Genomic DNA, 12,328 nt, shown 5'->3' with positions numbered 1-12,328 from the left:
AGCACAAAAACATTTCCAGGCCACTGAGACTTAGCGACTGGCCTCAATATCAGGCCAAACAAATGCCATCAAGAAGAAATGGGCAAGCATGATTCACTGAGCTATACATAGTTACAGTTAGGGCTGGGTGGAATATCGACAATATTGATATATTCAATATTATTTTATAGAAGATATAGGAAATGACCGTATTTGTAATATCGAATATATGTAATATTGGCTACGCAGGTTACCATCTACATGTGTTTTAAACTGACTGCATTTTAACAAGAAAGAACGGTGCAGCTCTCTCTCTCTCGCTAATTGGTGCGCGCGTGCACACACACACCACTGTCACCACGTCTGCCTATCATTGTTGACAAATTTATTTCACCACCTCAAACAACATCACCCAGTGCAGTTTGCTGAGCCAGTGAAATACCGCGAAGAGGGACAGACCTCTTCTGCTTCGGGTAAAATCTCTCCGTCTGTCAGAAAGCAAGTAACACTGGCAGCTTCATTTTCAAGAGTTGTGCCATATCACAAAAATAGTAAAAAGTGGCAAGAAATAACAGCTGCAGTGGCATACCATTTGGCAAAAGACATGGTCCCCATCAGCACAACGGAGAAGGAGAGGTTCAAGAGGTTACTTAAAACTATTGACCCCCAAGTACGAGCTTCCTGGCCGTAAATACTTTGCGAAGCAGGCACTGCCTAAACTGTACAATGAGGTTCGAGAAGGGCTTTCACAAAAGTTATCACATGCTACGTACTTCTCCATCACCACAGATTTGTGGTCAAGCAGAACATGCAAGCCATACATAAGTCTTACTGTAAATTTAATCAAGGACTGCAAGCTAAAAAGTCACATGATCATAGTCAAAATGATCATACAGCTGAGATAATCACACAAGGACTGCAAGATGCTTTGAGATCCTGGGGATTACAAGAACAGCGGCAAGTGTGTATCACAATAGACAACGCGAGCAACATTGTCAAAGCCATCAGCTTGAACAAATGGGCGAGGCTACAGTGTTTTCGTCATTGCCTGCACTTAGCAATAGGTAAGTAACGTTAATCTGTAGTTTTTATGAGAGAGCTAGCGGCGACATTTCATAGTTCTCCATGACTGCAGTAAGTGTTGCCTTGGCAACCTATCAACAATAGTGAAAGCACATTTTAAAATTATGGAAAATGGAGATAGCTGTGTCAGTGGGCCTACAAATAAAACTTTTGAATGTCTGAAATTATTTGTAATGTTTGGGAAGATGATATACACAAAAATGTCTTATGTGTAATGAACTATTCAAGTAAAAGTATTATTTTGCCTTGATAAAAAATTATTGTGTGTGTGTGTGTCAGTGTGTTTCTGAGCAGAAATTGATGGACACCTTTCTTTTCTTCCAGTGTTTCTCTACTCCAACAGAAAGAAGTATGAAAGATCTGCGAATCAACCGTGCTGTAGCTGTGTGCGAGAAGGTTGTCAGCAGTTTCACATTTAGCTAGAAAAGGAGGAGAGACTTGGCCATAGTTCAACAACAGCTGAATCTGCCTGCACACCAACTTATCACAGCATCTCCTACCTGGTGGGGGTCATGGCAAAAAATTATACAGAGAGTGCTGGAGCAGGAGCAAGCTATTGCCAAAGTCTTAGCATCTGACAAGAAGACATGGAAGCTTGTTTCCACCTGGCAAGATGTAGAGGTCCTGGAGTTGATTAACAAGGTCCTAAGTCCCCTCCAGGAGTTCACCGATGCATTATCGGGTGGCATTTGTTCAATACCAGCATTCTGGCACATCAGGAGGAGGACACAACACTTGCAAAATCCATCAAGTCCTCTCTTCTGGATTACCTCAATGAAAAGTTTGATGATCCTGACACAAACAGCCTATTGGACATGGCATCCTTCATGGACCCCAGGTTCAAGAGTACATGCATTGCCCCTGACAACAAATGGGCGTAGAGTCCTTTCGGAGGTGGAGTCCCTTCTGACTGACCAGGGCAGCTCAGAGCCTGACACAGCACTGCCTATAACTCAGGAAGCAACAGGCCCATCTGATTCAGCATTGACAGCAATGCCAACACCTCATGAGGAAGCAGATGGACCATCAGAACCACCAGTGGCGAAGAGGAAAAAGAAGACCACACTTGGCAGTTTCTTTAAAAGTGCAACACCATCCACCACATCCACTGAATCACAGAGGGAGGCCATTAACATGCATCTGTCTACCTACTTACAGCTTGCTAAGTTAGATAGTGAAGAAAATCCACTGGAATGGTGGAAGCATCATGAAGCAATGTTCCCAAGGCTCAACCATTTGGCAAAAAATATCTGTGTCCTGGCCACGAGTTCCCCTAATGAAAGGGTGTTTAGCACCAGTGGTAACATTGTGACATGTCACAGGGCATCCCTGAAACCCAACACTGTTGACAGGCTTGTGTTCCTGTCACAAAACCTGCAGTAGAAACTAGAGCGCCACAGTGCACATCTTTTCTTACATTGCACACTGTTTTTGTTAAACTTATTTTTATTTATGTACAGAAACTGTTTTTATTTAAGTACAGAATTGTGTTTTTTTATGTTGGAAGCAACTGACCTTACTTTCATACTTTACAGCAAGATGTATGCTGTGTGTGCAATTGTCTTATGTTTATTATTTTTTAAAATACTACTTAGATATACAGTTAGGTATTTACTATTTAGATATACAGTATGCTGTGTTTTTCGTGTTACAAATAAATACTGATACTTTAACATTATACGGTTTTCATCGTATCGTATCGTATCGTATATCGCCATTTCTCTTAAGCATATTGAGATATGACTTTTTTTAGCCATATCGCCCAGCCCTAGTTACAGCACAATGATCCCTCATAATAATCTGAAATTTATTCTATTGGCGAAAGTTTAAGGCTCATAGTTCATTACAATGGAAAAACCATACTGTAATGGATTTTATGGCACCAGACTTCAAAATGCAGTGCGTAACGGTACAGAATGTTGCTTTATAATATAGCAGATGGACGCTTCTCTGGACGCTTAACCATTTTGTGGGCCTTTGTGTCCATATTTGTGTGTCAAGACAAATTATATAGTGTATTTCTTATTTTACTAATCTGTATTACATTCCCCTTAATTACCTGCTTAATTGCTTAATTACCTGCCTTCATCTTATTTGTCAATGCACTCCTAGCCATTGTACCTTTATTCCTTACATATTATGTTCAAATAACACTGTCAGCACAAACCCTTTGTTTATTTCCTTTTGCAAGCAAGACGCTCCCTTGGTTAAACTGTAACATACTGCAATTCATTCAAGGCCCCTTATTGACAATGTCAGAACTTATAAGATTTGCAGCGTGCAATATCTGAGGTATCAGTTCTCCTGCTAAAAGAACAAATATTCTAAATCATCTGTGTAAGATGAAAGCAGGTATCTGTTTAGAGCAGGAAACACATCTCACAGAGACTGTCTCAGAAGCTCAGAAATAATACATAGGTCAGATCTATTGCAACCAGCTGAGAAGAAATTCCTATTAAAAAAAGCACAATACTCTCAAAAAACAACAGTAGTAGTCCCCAAAGGGTAACATATTGTTATCAGTGACACAATAGGTACAGGCAGCAGTATAATAGCTATTATTTATGGCCTAAACATACACTCCTCAACCTTCTTAAACTCAATCTTTTATCGTTTATGTCTATTTTCCTGGACTCCAGGATAATTGCAATTTAAGATTTCAACACTGTCTTTAATCCAAGCACACACTGGACCAATCATACATAACATCCAATAATAAACCATAATCATCATTAGCCCAAATGTATCAATATGTTACATATGGGACTATGAGACTCAATGAAACTTCATAACCCAAACATAACTTAACAACAAGTTCACAACTGTCTACTTCTATTGGGAATGGACATCCTCACCGACATACATTGATTCTTTAGATTCTTCTGTACACTTGTGGTTGCTAAATCAGTGCTCATGCGGATGATAATGTCATATTACTATCATTAAAAGAGAGGGAATTTGAAGTAGAAAACAACCTATAGCAAGATTTACACTGTGAGATTCAACTGACACAAATTATTAGGTAAATTTCAGCTCAGTAGTTGCATCAATGATTGTGTCTGACAGTGCTAGCCACTGTAAAATCACATGACGATTAACAATCAAAAATTACAATACAGGTATTAAAAATCTCATTGGAAACATAAAGATTCACAAGGGCATAAATGAAGTCTTTACAACATTTAACTGTAAATTATACAACAAATACCAAACTGGAAGGTATTCAGATATTCAAATATTCATATACTGTAAATAATGTTTCCCTAATTTAAACATGAAGAACATATCTTATTATGGACAAGACGTTATCTTTAGAATTACGCCAAAAAGCCATCTGCTCAGTGTTTGAAAATCAGCCTCCAAGAGCAGATGGCTTCCCAACTGAAGATATACTGGTACTTGACATTCTTGCTGCTTCCACCATTCTCACCATATGACCACTGTCCTCATCTTGCTATTGCTTAAAACAAATGTACTTTGTAATGCTCAACCTGATATCACTCCTTAACCCTGATATTAACATTTTGTATAAATCATCAGCAGGGTTGGGGAGTAAATACAAAATTTACAATACAAAATACAATTTAAAATACAAAATATAAGTAATTGTATTCCATTACAGTTACCATTTAAATTGACGGTAATCAAATTACAGTTACATTTTGAAAATATTTAGATTACTGAAGGAATTACATTGGATTTTTTTTAAATTTAATTTAATTTAATTTTTTCATTTAATGTTTATTCAGTTGGAAAATCTATCCAATGATAGGCAGCTCCGGGGTGTATCTCCCATATGCCCCTCATGAAAAAAAAGGAAGAAAAAAGTGTGCAGCCTGCCTGACTCACAAGACAATAGAATGGAGAGTGAGACAGAAAGCAACCAGTGCAACACGTTTATGTCATGGAAATACTGGCACCATTTTACTTTCAAATTTGGCAAAGGTTGCAACATAACAGTACAATGCAAGATGTGTTTGCAATCTGCTTCAAAAGAGTCGACCTCTAACCTGAAGAAGCATCTTGAAGTAAGTTCTCTTTTTCATTATTTAAGCTAATATTGATTGCTAGCTAGCTTACATACAGTAGTTTGGCTGCACTGGATTAGCTGTTTAGTTAGCTAGTAGGCTATTAGGTATAGTATTAATGCTAACTAGCTAACGAGTAGATACAGTCACAAAACAAGTGAAATTTCATATGTTCAAAACTGCGATTACTCCAACAATTTTACACTATGCATATTATACATTAAATTGTTAAGCTACTCCTTTCTCTCTCACAATGTATTAAAGGTGGCTGGTGCCTTTTCTAACTCATGTTTTCGTGTAACGTACACTTTTTGAATTAACATTTACAGTTCTGAAGAAACTGCAATGATATGCCCATAGACTTAACGTGGGGTGCCAAAATGTTAGCCACAACAATGCTAAGTGAACATTCTAAAAATGACCGTTCAGAAACTTAGTCGGATGAACATTCTTTAAAAAAATGTTAAAAATTAAAAACACATTGTGCAGAAAGTAATCCAGTGTTTAGATTATGTTACTTACCTTGAGTAATCTAACGGAATATGTTACAAATTACATTTTAGGGCAAGTATTCTGTAATCTGTAGTGGAATACTAAAAGTAACCCTGCCAACCCTGATCATCAGACATCTGGTTGAGACCTGTCAACTTCTTACTCATCAGCTGCACACACTCCTCAGATAACATGTGCAGAGTACTCAGTTTAATCCACCTTGTACAGAAAACAGGTACACCAAGAATGATGGACTCTCTTGATGGTAAATTGACTTTTTGGTCATGTCTCTTTTCCACTTTAAATCGTGTTGAAACAGGCAATTATTTTCATTAAATGGATTAAAATCATGTACAATGCCACAGTAATAGTTAATGGATGCTTCTTAAAAGCCCTCTAAGTTTACACAGAAGGACCAGGCATGTCTGGCTGTGAGCCCTAGTGCCCTTTGCCCTGTTCATTGAACATTTACATTTACATTTATTCATTTAGCAGACGCTTTTATCCAAAGCGACTTACATAGGTTACAGTTCTTTACAATGTTATTCATTTATACAGCTGGATATTTACTGAGGCAATTGTGGGTTAAGTACCTTGCCCAAGGGTACAGCAGCAGTGTCCCAGCGGGGATCGAACCAGCAACCTTTCGGTTACGAGTCCTGCTTCCATTTCTCAGAATAATCAGGTGTTTGGAATGAAAAGAACTCCTCACACAGATGACAGTTATTCACTGGCTCTGTCAATCTAAGTACTTTCATCCGAGCACCCAGCTTTAGCCAAGCCTCAAGTCTGGTTATTCTATTTAGTTTAAATCTGAGAGTCTGTCTCTATTGAAATTTCATTTCCAATGGTCCCTGTCTGGTGGTCTCACAACCATAATAATTGATTGCATTTATATAGCACTTTTTTGATCAATATTTTATTATAATTTTTGCATTTACAACGTACTTGCATTGATATGCAAATGGGAACAAGAAGAAAAAACAGCAAAAAGGTCATAAGACCCCAAATAAACTGAACTATATACAACTGTCAGAGCTGTCAGAATTGTAAAGAGAACATAGCACATAAAATAAATAAAAGGATTGCATATTTGTTTTAAAAGTAATAACAACATAATAAACAAAAGGTAAATACAATTTTTGCCTCATTTCACATTGTGACGTTTTCCGCGGCACCATACCCCCAGCATTTTACTGTCTTCTGAGAGCATCCATCAAGTCCTCATGCATCTGGTTCCAGTGTTCAATAGTTTTAGCGTTGTTGATTAACGCAGTAGATTGTTCAGGATGTGCAATGTCTATAAAGTAAGATAGCCGCTTCTTTTTTGATAGGGAATTGGGCGGGAACCATGAACTAATGAAAGAACGTTGCAGCTGTTCAGAAAACAGAGTTTCATTTGAAAGTGTTTTAAGGGTGTATGATATACTCTATGAATAAGTTTATAATTTATCAGTTGGTGGGCAGGCTTTTTAGGGTTTGCAGATGTGTTTTCCCAAATAGAATCCCAGTCAAGGTTTTGTTCCCCCAATTCTCTGTCCCTAACTTGTTTAAGACTAAGGGTATTACACTTAGCATTAATGAGAAAACCATAAATGATGGATACCATGCAAGCTGTCTGGGTTTTAATCCACTGAATTAAATTAGGGGAATTAGGGGTTTTGTCCCAAGGGACCAAGCACATTCATTTTGATTATTGCAATTTTACCATATAATGTCAGTTTTAATGTGGACCATCTTTGTAAATCTGACTGTACCTTATTTTCAAGTGTAACATAATTCTCATAGCTGATCTTTGAGAAAGATGGGGGATACACATTCCAAATTAAGTAAGGCAAGGGTAAACTACTGGGAAGAGGGATATTTTTCGCTGTATCATTTAAGGGGACTAACAGGGATTTCCCCCAGTTTATCTTGTATCTGGAAAAACAGCTAAAACTTGTAAAAATTTTTCATGATTTGGCAAAGAGAACACGGGAACGGGAACACCAGGGAAGCCTCTCCTTTTTGCGGTAAGAGGGATCCTTACTGACCACAGTGAGTCAGGGCCTCAGTTTAGCATCTCATCTGAATAACACCTCCTACAGCACAGTATCCCTATCACTTCAGCTGGGCATTGGCCTTATGCTTGATCTTGAGGAGGAAGGACTGGCCTCTACTGACCCACTAACATGACTTCCAGCAACAACCTGATTTTCCCAGGAGGCTCCTATCCAATTACTAACCAACCCTAGTCCATCTGTGTCTGAGGAAATTTGATCTTTACAACGTCAGCATCACTTCACCTCTGAAAGCAATAAAGGAAGACCTTTTGAGAAGGGATCAACTATCTTTGCCGCTAATGGGCATCATATCCATGGCCGTAACCAGGGTTTGAAAAATAGTGAGGCTTGGGGGGGGGGGTTGTTTTCTGTGAGGATAGGCATTGTTAAATTAGACCCATAGCTAGCCATAAAAATAAAAGAAAAATGCTTGAGAGTAACACCAGTACACGCTAACGCCATTATACACTTATATTCATTTACAAATTTGGCTTTGAAATGTTTTGTAGACCTATTATTATTGATACCTACATACGCTGTTTTTTAATCAATGGCGTTATGTGAAACATTAGCTTGCCTACTCATATGAAAGAAATAGCCTAGCCTTCATCATGGCCAGAGTACGCATTTTTAACATGTTTCATACAATTGCCTTTATTCTACATGCTGTACCAGGTTACTGTTTTGAACGTTTCTTACAGATAATGGCATAACGATCATTGCTTTGTCTTACCGAATGGTATGCTGCCAGCTCACACACAAGCCACCTGCTGCTGCCAACGTGTATAAATTCCAATTGCTGCTGTCAGTGGAAGTGCTGATGATGCAAGAGGCTGCGCTCGCGCCCTCTCTCACAGCTCTCACACACAGTGGACACTAACAATTCTAAACTGAATTAAGCATGCACTCATCTCAGAGGAGAAGTTCTCAAACACTTTTTTTTTTCCAGTTTTATTTAGCTTCAAATTTTGTTTTTACTTCTAAAAAAATTACCGAGGTCTGGACCTCAGTGACTTTATAGCTGGTTACGGGCATGATCATATCTACCATTCAGACTACTTAGAATCAAATCATCTTTTCTCCATCATTCCAGTCTTGCCCACATCCCACTTGTTATCTGACAGTGCTATACCTCATGACCATAAGGTTTTATTGGATAAAAAGAACAAACACTCATTCAAAAATGCAGGTTGCCACACCAATTTTTTCACAACTTCCTAGGAACTTTAAAATCATAACTGAATTGACATACTAAAATCGAGCTGACTGGATATGGAACAGACCATATGTGAATATATCCATACATGGTCTCCCCATAGAAGATTTTATACATTTAATTCACTGAAATGCTGTATTCCACAAATATCCTGGTGGCAACCAATACAATTAGAAAGTGTGGTTTATTCCCAGTTCTTCCCCTATCTGGGTCAAGACCATGTTTCTGAAAAAACCATTGCTACTTCACACCAGAAAACAAAAAATTAAATTAAAAGACATATTTATAAATAATTCTGTTATGGTGCTGAATAATCAGCAACAACAAAAACAGATAAAAGGAAGAGAAAGAGAGAAAGGAAAGCTTTGTAGACAAAACAAAAACACCAATCAGGAAGGTGGCTGTCAGAATCTTATAAAAAAAAAGATGAAAAAAACTTTCTCACCAGTAGGCATGCAACTATATTTGAAAAACAGTTGATTGGATAGGTTTTGTTTGTTAACTAATGGCAGGCTTCCTTTACAGACACATTCCTCACACACACAAAGATAATTACTCAGACCTGAAGCTGATGGAGTAGATTTGCGAGTAGTTTGATACTCTGAAACTGAGGATCCTAAAGTTACACAAGTGAGGATTCACTTTCATATCTGACATTTTGATTGTTGTGTGTTTATTCAGCTAAATATTCAGGTAAAGCTTCTTGCTCATGGGTAAAGCTAACTCTTATTTTAAAAAAACAGAAAATGATAAAGGTGACATTCTGGGATAAATATGTGTCTCATGAAAACATGCTTAGATGTGGTTTGTCTTGTGAACAACTTTTGAAACTCAGTTTTGCATCCACAAAATATCTAACTGCCCACCGCCACTTGTATATTGTAAGGAGGTGTACTGTGGGACAGAATGAAGCATGAGGTGTGGAAAATAAGGACCAATGCAACAGATGGATCAGGGAGACTCTAATGCACAAAGAGATGACCAAGAAAAAAACTGAAAATGTAAGCAAGAACTTCTTGGACCTTTTGTGTCAAAATCTGTATGACACAATCAAAGGTCTCTCACCAGCTGTCTGTCAGTGTTGCCATGGCAGCAGCATGTCCGTTGGTTCACAGCTCATCTGTTCTCAGCCCCTCCTTTGTTTCTATAACGGAGCAAGTTTTTGGGGGTGGTGGGGGGAAGGGAGGGTAGTTCAGTTTGCAGATGGTAAAGGGGAAAGAAGAAATTCAGTACACCATGGATTACCTTACCTCCTTGCTGCAAACTGAGGAGACACAACAGACACATTCATCATAAGTGAAAGAAGAAGTCTTACATTAGATGCGAAGACAGGATTATAAGGCCTATTCCTTTACAAACTGTCATCAGACATTTTTTTTCTCCCCAAGAACATCTTAGCTGGGAGTGCCTTGTAATTCCTGTTTTAGTCCCTTATCTTTTAATTGGGTCTTAAATTTGGCTTTAGGCTGGTAAGACATCTTAATCCTGCAGATAAAATAAGTTGACTTAAATTGCTATGAATGCCAGTTATTTTACATTAAAACTAATTGGAAGAGATTATATGTCATATCATTCACTAAAAATATTAGTTGCAGTTTGTGCTCAGTCACATAGTGGTGGGGCATTTGTTTATGAATATAAATAGATTAATTGAATCAACGCTAGTGACAGCCAGATAGTAGAAATCTATAAAAGGCCTATTCACTCTGTTCAAGAGCCACCCTGATATGGATTCCTGTTTAGATATTCCCCCCTCTGCCATGATCTGTATTGGGGACTTTAGTTTTATATTCAATGTATAATTTTGAAACTTGTAAAAACTTCATTATTTTATTTCTTAATTTGAACATCACCTGATGAAACCTCATTGGATGTTACCTGAGGGCACATTACATTTACGTTTACATTTATTCATTCGGCAGACGCTTTTATCCAAAGCGACTTACAAGTGAGATACAATACAACACAAGCGAAAAACCATACAGAGTCAACAATATTAGAAGCACTGCATGACAAAGTTCCAAAGGTTGGCCAGGCGAGGTACCAACTAGCAGGTAAAGCTAGCGAGTGCGTTAAGCCATTACAACCAAATCATTACAACCAAACATTACAACCAAACATTTACATTTAAACCATTACAACCAAACCAATATGTTAAACTATTATAGCCAAACTATTACATCCTTTTATTTATTTTGAAAAATATATAGTTTAATAGGAGATGGGGGGAAGTGTTTCAGGTGCTCAGGTGAGAGCAGAAGAGCTGTGTCTTTAGATGTTTCTTGAAGACAGAGAGGGTCTCAGCAGAATGGATGAGGTGTGGAAGTTCATTCCACCACCAGGGGACAACGGCGGAGAAAGTCCTGGATAGTGATTTAACGCCACAATGCGACGGGACCACCAGGCACCATTCAGTGGCAGAGCATAGTACTTGGGAGGGAACATAGGGTTGCAGGGTTCAAGTACTTGCAGGTGCAGTTTTGTTGGTCACCCTGTACACGAGCATCAAGGCCTTGAACATGATGCGGGCAGCAACAGGGAGCCAGTGGAGTGAGAGGGGTGTAACATGAACCCTTTTTGATTGGTTGAAAACCAGACATGGAGCTACGTTCTGTATCAACTGCAGAGGATTAATAGTGCATGCAGGTAGGCCGGCCAAAAGAGCATTGCAGTTGTCCAGTCTTGAGATGACCAGTGCCTGGACAAGGAGCTGTGCAGCATGCTCGGGTAGGTAGGGCCTGACATTGTTTACATCACAATAGAAAGTTACGTGAAGAAACATTGAATCACAACCAGAAGGAAACGTGATGAACATCTTTTGTTCTTGCAATGTCATTTACATATAACATTGTTCCGGTGTAGTCTATAGATATATTTCACAGAACTCCCTGATGGCCTGGAACTGTACCTTCCAAATTTAGACATTGAACCAACCTCAGCATGGATTTTAATCGCCGTCTTTGGTGGACAGAGCATTTGTGTGTCCCTGGGGGAGCTTGCATCCGGGCCATAAATAGCCAGGCACATCAATTGGAACAGTCAAGCTGAAGGAGTTTGTTGCTCTTAGGAATTATATTGAGGTAACCTACACTGCAGTTAAGCACAGCCTCACCTGAACCCTCAAAATGAACAAGAGGGTGACATTGTCATGTAGAATTGTGGATTTTCTATCTTTGTCCTCAAAAATCACATGTCCCTGCTTTGGCAATTCTTCACACCTGTCCTTTTATGCCAGTATGGAGGTTTGAATTGAACTGAACTGAGTCCTTTTCTGTTCTTAAGAACCCTTCATTGACATAAAGACCCCGCTACCAGAGAGGCTCCTCTCAGTGCAAAGATTCATCGCCCTTTAAATAATTGAGAGAGCAGATGCTTCCCTTTCCACAGAGCAAAAACCACCTTTCCCCTCACTGACCTGTCCAGACCCATCAGCATTTTCCTGCCCTCCCGTAGCCGCTGTATAAATTATTCACTCGGGACTGTCAAGC

Source organism: Megalops cyprinoides, chromosome 24 (assembly GCF_013368585.1).
Source record: "Megalops cyprinoides isolate fMegCyp1 chromosome 24, fMegCyp1.pri, whole genome shotgun sequence".
Classification (NCBI taxonomy): domain Eukaryota; kingdom Metazoa; phylum Chordata; class Actinopteri; order Elopiformes; family Megalopidae; genus Megalops; species Megalops cyprinoides.
Note: the sequence above shows the minus strand (reverse complement) of the source record.